This window comes from Triticum aestivum, chromosome 2A, assembly GCF_018294505.1.
Source record: "Triticum aestivum cultivar Chinese Spring chromosome 2A, IWGSC CS RefSeq v2.1, whole genome shotgun sequence".
Classification (NCBI taxonomy): Eukaryota; Viridiplantae; Streptophyta; class Magnoliopsida; order Poales; family Poaceae; genus Triticum; species Triticum aestivum.
In genome coordinates this window covers 382977065-382985970 of record NC_057797.1, presented here as the reverse complement: position 1 = coordinate 382985970, position 8906 = coordinate 382977065, and positions in this window count along the sequence as shown.

Below are 8906 nucleotides of genomic sequence, written 5' to 3'. Positions count from 1 at the left end.
CGGTGGAAGACAAACGTACCGAAATCATAAGGATTCCATGCAAAAACAATGCTATGAGTTGTGGCAGCAAACACAAGACCCTCGTATTGAATTGCATCATAGTACTTATCCGTGTATAGAAACTGATTTTTGAGCAATATCCATCAAGTCGAACCATGAAGGACGGCAGCAAGCTTGTCGAAGATAGCGACAACATAAGCATTCCTAGAATCCCAAGAGCGTTTGGGAACTCGACAAATTGCTATCTTCCGTAGACGACAGTCAGCATGATCGTATTTGAACTCACGTAGAATACCGGTGTACTCAACCTCTGGGCAGTGGTCTGAGATTTTTCGAAGTGGAATAGATGACGAGTGTACACATTCACAAGTTCCAACTCGCAGTTGTACCCGATATAAACAACCCAATCTCCATTTGCGCCTGCCGAAGCCTTGCACTCAAGCTATGGCATCTTAACATCACGCGTATCATTATCAAGCGGCATCAACTTACACAAGGCGAGGCTTCCCTCATCCCCGCGTCAGTCAGCAGGGTCACGACGAAGAAGATAGGGGAGATCAAACCGCTCCTGGACCCTTGGGTTCCTTGTAATGATGTTATTAGTTGAGTCGAGAATGGTCTTGAACGAACCTACCATGCTAGCCAAGGTGATGCCATTGTACTGATTAATGAGTTCCGCCACCACGTCATCATTCAGATCGGGGCAAGAATAATGGGGTCATTTCTAGCTTGTTCCCTCCATGGAGAAGATGATCAAACAATGGCAGAAATAAGGGTGAAGGCAAATGGAGGAGGGAGGAAGAGCTAGCATGTTACAGCAGTTCCAAATCAAGAGGGAAAGTCGAAGAGTCGGTGGACGGTTGCCATGGTACACGAAGAGGCGCCTGGGGAGCGAACGGTTGCCATAGAGGTCACACACTGACGATAAGGGCTGAGTGAACCGCATGCAATCCCATGGCACAACACACACGTCTTGTTAAGTTGAATCATTGCTATTCTCTTGTGTCAACGCAAATAGTTCATCCGAGTGAACCGCATGCCGTATACCGCACACACCTTGATCTAGCTGACCGTTTCTTTTGTGTTGCCTAATCACAAACGGTTCATCCGAGTGAACCGTATGCTGTATATCACACACACCTTCATCTGGCTGCCCATTTCTTTTTTGTTGCCTAATCACAAACAGTTCATCCGAGTGAACCGTATGATGTGTATTGCACACACCTTCATCTGGCTGCTCTCCTCATCGTAAACAGTTAATTGAACTAAACCGTATGCCCTTCATCGCACACGCAACTAAAATCTGAACCATGTTTGATGCATCCTCCATCGCAAACGTTTTCACCTTTTTGACGGTTTTCATACACCACCATTTGTGATTATTGCATCGCACACAGTTTCTCGAAGGGTCTTCTGACCGTAGTGTCGTGTTAGCAGCATCCTACAGTAGTGAAAAGAAATAAATGAAAGGAAAGAAATAAATCAATAAGATTATATACTAATCCTATGGTAGGTGATGTCACCACATAAGGAAAAGTATAAGTAGAAAATTTTATTAGAGATTGATAAACATAGCACTAGTCAATGATGCAACTCATGGAAGAATTAATAAGGGAAGAGAAGGTTCACATATAAATATACTATCCTAGAAATATTTTGTGATTGTGAGCCCTCATCAAAATATTTTATGCCAAAATTGTTGACGTTGGATAAGGAAGACAACTTAATGATTTATGTATGTTTATATTCACATAGAAGTCATATTGTCATAGATCCTTCAACATGTGGTGCTTGCCCCCTATCTTTGCTATCCAAAAATTCCGCACTAAGTAGATACTACTTGTGCATCCAAAAACCCTTAAACCCAAATCTTATTTCCAACTGTCCACCATACCTACCTAGGGATTGAGCAAGATCCCTCAAGTAAGTTGTCATCGGTGCAAAAAGGCAATAAAAATTGCTTCTAAAAGTGTGAGATCATTTAGTGTAAGAGAAAATTGAGCGTTGCACGAACTTGTGATGGTGAAGAATAAAAGTGACAGACTGCATAATAAAGGTTGCTATCACAAGGGGCAATGTAACGTGACGTTATTTTGCACTAAGGGGTTGAGCATACAAACAAATAAGCACATCGCAACCTCTGCTTCCCTCTGCGAAGGGCCTATCTTTTACATTTATGTATTTACTTTTATGCAAAGAGTCAAAGTTTTCCTTCTATTCCTTTTATTTTCTCCTTTGGCAAGCATCATGTGGTGAGGAAAGATCTAGGCACATATGTCCAGTTGGATATAGATAGCATGAGTTATTATTATTGACATCACCCTTGAGGTGAGTATGTTGGGAGGAGATAATATAAGCCCCTATCTTTCTATGTGTCTGGTTGAAACGTTTTGTTCATGGGTACAAGGTGAGTGTTAGCAATCATAGAAGACTATATGATGGTTGAATATGTGGAATTGCCTAAAGGCTCTGACACGTGACCCTTCCTGAAAAAATAATGAATTGTAGTTGCGAAGTTGACTGGGAACATAGTTTGTTGGTTTCTAATAGATTTTTTGCTTTATACTTCGATTGTGTGATGAACTATTACTTATTCATGAGAAGTATATGATAAAAGTCCTATGTTTACTTTTGTTGCCGTTATAATGATCAACATGATGCTTCTATGTCTGTATTTTGTTTTTATCGACACCCCTCTCTTTCTCTCTCTCTCAAAGCATGTGGACATGTTTTTCGATTTCGGTTTCCGCTTGAGGACAAGCGAGGTCTAAGCTTGGGGGAGTTGATACGTCCATTTTGCATCATGTTTTCTTACTGTTGTTTATAATGTTTTTACCCATAATAATCACTACTGCAGGATGCTGCTAACGCGACACTACGATCAGAGACCCTTTGACGAAACTGTGTGCGATGCCATAATCGCAGACGGTGGTGTAAAATAGCCGTAAAAAGGTGCAAAACGTTTGTGATGGAGGATGCATCAAACACGGTTTAGATTTTAGTTGTGTGTGCGATGCATGGCATGCGGTTCAGCTCAATTAACCGTTTGTGATGAGGAGGAACAAAAGAAACGGGCAGCCAAATGAAGGTGTGTGCGATGTACATCATACGGTTCACTCGGATGAACTGTTTGCGATTAGGCAATAGAAAAGAAACGGTCAGCCAAATCAAAGGTGTGTGCGATATACGGCATGCGGTTCACTCAGATGAACTGTTTGCATTGAGATATGAGAACAGAAATGGTTCAAATGAACATGATGTGTGTGATACGAGGCAAACAGGTCTGTAATCGAAAACGTGTGCGAGGACCGATAACAAGATAGACGATTACTGCTAACAAGCCGTGTGTGTTGTGAGCAAACGATTGTTGGTATACAATTGTGAGTGATTCTTAAAAACATCACCGACAGGTTCCATTGTTTAGTCCGCGTGCGATGTGATTTTCTTTGTCCGCACAACATCTACGCTCTGTCTACAAAGCATCAACATATATACTTAAAAGGATAGCATTGCATATCCCAATTAAGCATACAATTACACAAGTGACTACACACATAACATTTCCACACACCAAAGAAAGCAATTACATGCATACTAAAGTAGGAGAAATGAGGATGTAATCATCTACTTATTGTTGCAACGACGCTTGCCATAACACTTCCTCATGTCAACGATCCGTCTATACATGTCGTAGCTCGTGTACGCCTCCTTGCACAACGTGAGCTTTGTCGAGTTTCTCCATCCAGGCCGAGTGCCAGGCACGCTTGTCCTTGTTGCATGAATCCTTCATGTCTCTGTAGTAGGGGTCGATGATGGCCTCGGTGAGGTGAACCAGTGAGTCCTTCTCATGCTCCTTGCTACCCCTGATCTTGTATTGGCCCTGGATGTCGACAAGATTCTGGCAGGCAATGCCCGAATTCTCGAGCGCCTTTACATCGTTGGTGATGTCCACCATAGCAAACATGTAGTGGGGGCTGTTGACAAACCTGGCGAAACACTCGCAAGGCCTTGTGGCCAGGCAGTAGTGGTAGACGAGGACGTTGTGGCACACACACATCTGGGCGACGGCGACCTTGGGACGAGACCCGACACGAGCGCGGGTGTACTCAAGGTCGAACCCGACCACCTTGTACTTCTCCTCAGCAAGCAACAACTTCATGATGTGGATGGAGTGCTCCGCCCAGTCCGGGTCATTGGCGTACACCACTGAGAGGTCCATGAACCTTCTGTGGGTTTCCACCCCGGCACACATGGCGAACTGCTGCTCATCGTCGGGAGCCGCTCGGAGCGCCATTGGAGCCGCATAGGATGCCCTTTAAGAATTTCTCGTGGTGGGTGTGCTTCTTGCAATGGTGGGGCGCGATCGAAAGGTTGAAGAGACACAAGGGTAGGTTAAATGGCCACTATAATAAATGGGGGCTGGCCAGCCTGTAATCGTCACGTCTTGTCATGACGTCCATAGCGAAGGATTCTAGAATCCAGTGCACGCTTGACAACACCGCACCCCATGCGTGGGCTCGAAGATGCGGCAAATGTATCATCGGTGAGCCTGTTCCCACGCTATCACACTGTTTACTGCGCAAGCTTCTCGCCTGGCTAGTTTGGCCACGCATCGGCTTGAAGAGGGACAAATCATGGGCGTTTATTGGCAAAAAGCTTTGTAAAAATGAAGTGTGTGGAATGACATCGGTCATAAGTTTACCCTTGGGTGATGAGGTCAAAGTTACACAGAAGGGTGATGATGGGCACTCGAGTGTGATAATTAATTCCGCGCTCTACAGTGCACATGGTGGAAGAAACCAACTGTGTGCAACAATGTCGAAGATCGCAGTCGAGTTAGCTATACAGATCGTGTGCGCTGTGAGATCGACAAGGTAAACTGATTCGAGAATGGTTAATAAAATCTAAGACCATTGCGTATTAAGGTCAAAATAGTGCTAGCAATATACGAGTCTCATACGATGCCATTTCAACGATTGTACCACAAAAGCTCGAAATGTTACAAGGTTCAAATTCCAGAGTTATATGGCTCAAATTCGAAGATTACAAGGTTCAAACTAATATTAGAAATGAAACTCAGCTCATCGGCTGCAAACGCTCACGCTAATGCGGTGAACATGGATATCAGAAAGGTTCAAACTAATATCACTGCTTCTAAGTTTGGCTTCGAAACCTCACAATTTTTGCAAAGGGGTCAGCCATTGAGAAGTCATGTATGGGGTTGACCCGATGACTTCCGAGTACTCTGTCATCTGAAGTTCCAAAATGAAATTCAACATATTTGGAGCCTACTCCATTCTGCCACAGGCGCCGGCACTGATCAACAGACCATTCATTTTTGCGAAATAAATGTAGGGCAAACCTCATTTCCTTCAGCACCCTTGCTCTGAGAACAAAGAACCTGGTGAATATAATCTCCGGTAAGGTCCCTCGGTAGGAGTTCAAAGTAATTTCTGAGAGATGCAGATCTAGGTATTCGACGAGATTGTTATATTGTATCACATTATCCACCACTGGGCCTAATCGTATCTGCAAAAGAAGAAAACATGTTAGTGCCTACATGCAGTTTTAAACATTACTATAGGCCTAGCTATTTGGTTTGCAGGATTTGTAAAATGCACTAACATGGACATTTGATTACATTCTAGAAAAATGTAGCCTTCTTCACAAGAGGTTGGAGTGGATGAGAAGTTCCCTAAGAAAACTAGTACAGATGAATCCAAGGAGAAATGCTTATTGATTGTAACCATATGGATCAAGCAACCAATATGGGGGGGCATGTATGTACCGAAATCCTCCAAAAGAACCTTCAGAAATCATAGTACATTGTCATTGTAAACTTGGAAAAAGGTGTCACAAATTGAACTCCCTTATGGTTAACATTTAACAGGAAAGGAACATCACCTCGATATATAGCTTCTCCAGGCACTAAAAGCATCTCAGGAAACTGACAACTTGCTTTTCGTGCCTGGAGAAGCTATATATCGAGGTGATGTGGGATGAAGTTGGAGACCGTCAGTTGTTTGTACCAAATTTGATTAAGGAGTCTGAAGAGAAGCTTGAACTGATACGGGATAGACTGAAAGTAGCTCAGTCCCGATAGAAGAGTTATGCAGATTCAAAACACAAGGAGGTAGTCTATGAAATCGGAGACAGAGCATATCTACGAGTGTCACCTCTACGAGGAGTTAAACATTTTGGAGTTAAGGGAAAGTTAGCCCCTAGATTTGTTGGGCCGTACCGTGTTTTGGAACGCATGGGAGAGGTAGCCTACAAGTTGGAATTACTCGAAGGACTGTCAGGTGTACATGATGTGTTTCGCGTTTCCCAGTTGAAGAAGTGCCATGCTGAGATGGCCGATATCCCTCTAAGAGATACGGTGCCCCTGGAAGCAATTCAGTTGGATAGTGATTTGACATATGAGGAGAAAAATGTAAAGATTTTCGAGTTTGCCAGCCGAGTTACTCGCAGCAAGGTTATCAAGTTTTGCAAAGTCCAGTGGAGCCACCATACCGAGGATGAAGCCACCTGGGAACGAGAGGATGATCTACGCAAGGACCACCCACACCTATTTTCTAGCCAACCCGAATCTCGAGGACGAGATTCATCTTAAGGGGGGTAGGTTTGTAACATCCCCAATTTTCAATTTGGAATGTTATACATAGGTCATCCATGCATATCATATTTTATTGCATTTTTGCTTAGCGATCCTCGAAATTCTAAGCAACTCAAGGACCCACGGAGAGAGTTGGGGATTTCGTTATTTTCATATTTGAGTTTTTCTCAAATTTTGAAAAGAGGATCATTTGGTTTTAATTATTTTTCCCCTCCGAAAATATTTCATAATAAAATATATGAGAGGAGATAATAGGACTTCTCCAAAATAAATGAAATATTAGAGGAAAAATATTAAAATCAAATAAGTTGTTTTATTTGGATTTTGTTGCAATTTTATTTGAATTAGGAAAAAATGCGTTTTTCAAAATTGCATTAGAGGTCTAAATAAATGTTCACTTTGTCCACAATATTATTAGAGGACCGCGAAAATTTATTTCATGATTTTTGGAGTCCGTTTAGTATTTATTTTATTTTTTTTTCTTCGGTAGGATTTATTTAAAAAAAAAGAGTAACCGACCTATCGGGCCATGTCCAACCAGGACACTTGACTCGGCCGGCCTTATAAGCCGAGCCCGCGTAGCCCCGAGGCCAGCCCAAGCCACGCCCCTTCCCTAACTCTAAGCCGCCGCCCGCCGCCACCGCCGTATCGCCGTGCCGCACCTCTGTCGCCGCTGTCGCACGCTGCCGCACGCTGTCGACCTCGCCGAGGTAGCCACCGCCGCCGGTTTTCGCAAGATAACCAGTCGGTTTTTTAAACCCTAGTTCGTTTTTTTAGATCAGTTTCTTTTCGGTTTTTCTCAGTTTAGGTAAATCGTGGACGTTCGTCCGTACATTCGTTTTAACGAACGCTGTTCATCCGTTAGTCGCAGACAGCGAACATTGGTTCGTTAGCTTGTTCGTCAGTTTTCTTTTTCTAGTGTTTTCTCGCGATTATTTTCGATCGCGATTTCTGTCCTAATCTTCTTTCTAGTATATATTTTCGCTCGTTTATCCGAATCAGGTGAAACAAGCGCCTAGATCTTCGTCTCGAAGCCCTCTTCCCATTTAACCAACTTGTCGTGGAATTGTCACGACGGATGTCCTAGTGTGAGGACTTAGTCATGAGGCCAGCACATCTATGTGTTAGCTTGAGAGGGGTTGAGTGGAATCGAGAGACGCAACGCAAGACAAGGATTTATACAGCTCCGGGCGCCGGGAAACATCATCCGATAACAACCCTACATGCTGTTTGTGGCTAAGTCTCATTATCATCACGAGGGAGTTGCCGTAAACCGGCTCTCCCAGTTATGTCTAGCCCTAAGATTGTTTTTCTCTCTCCCCTTGGGGTGCCCTGCCCCTCCTTATATATGTTGAAGGGGCGGGTTACATGTAGAGTCCAACTTGGATTAAGACTTAAACTATTCTGACTTCTCTTCATGGGTTCTTAACGTCTTGGGCTTCATAACGTCTTGGGCTTCATAATGTCTCGGGCTTCATAACCCCAGGCGACTCTATCTGTCGAGTTATGACTGTCAACCAGTTATCATTGTCTGTCGGGTTATGACTGTCTGCCGGTTTATGATGGTCTGCTGGGTTATGACTTCCTGTTGGTTTATGATCTGACTTAACATCTGTCGGGTTATCATCTGACTTAACACCTGCCGGGTTATCATCTAACTTAACACCTGCCGGGTTATCATCTGACTTAACACCTGTCGGGTTATCATCTGACTTAACACCTGTCGGGTTATCATCTGACTTAACACCTGCCGGTTTACCAGGTCCCAGCCGGGTTATAACTCCAGCCAGGTCATACCGCGGGGTATATCCCCGATATTAGCCCCCAGTTTAATTTGGATTTATCCATGTTAAACTGATCCCGATCATCCTTATGTCCTTGTCATTTCCTTCTTCTAGAAAATCTGGGTCAATAGGCCAGCTTCATAATCAATTTGCTGACATTGGTTTGTCACAGAAAAATATTATGAAGAATAATTCATTTGGCTCAGCTCCCAATGCTTAACAAAAATATCGGTCCTTGAAATACTCATCTAATCTTCAGTCGGTTTAAGGATGTAGAACTTGCCGGTTTATCATTGCCAAGATTGCCGGTTTATAAATATTGATAGCACCGGGTCATAATTGTAGTTAACATCAGGCTTGAAAATATACCTCTTATATGCCTATCACTTGTATCCCCCAAGTCTTAAGAAGGTAACGTAGTAACAACTTAAGATTTGCTTCAATATGAATGTCACAAGCTTGAAGAAATCTAGGTTGTTCATCTCAATCACCAGTCAGAACTGAGT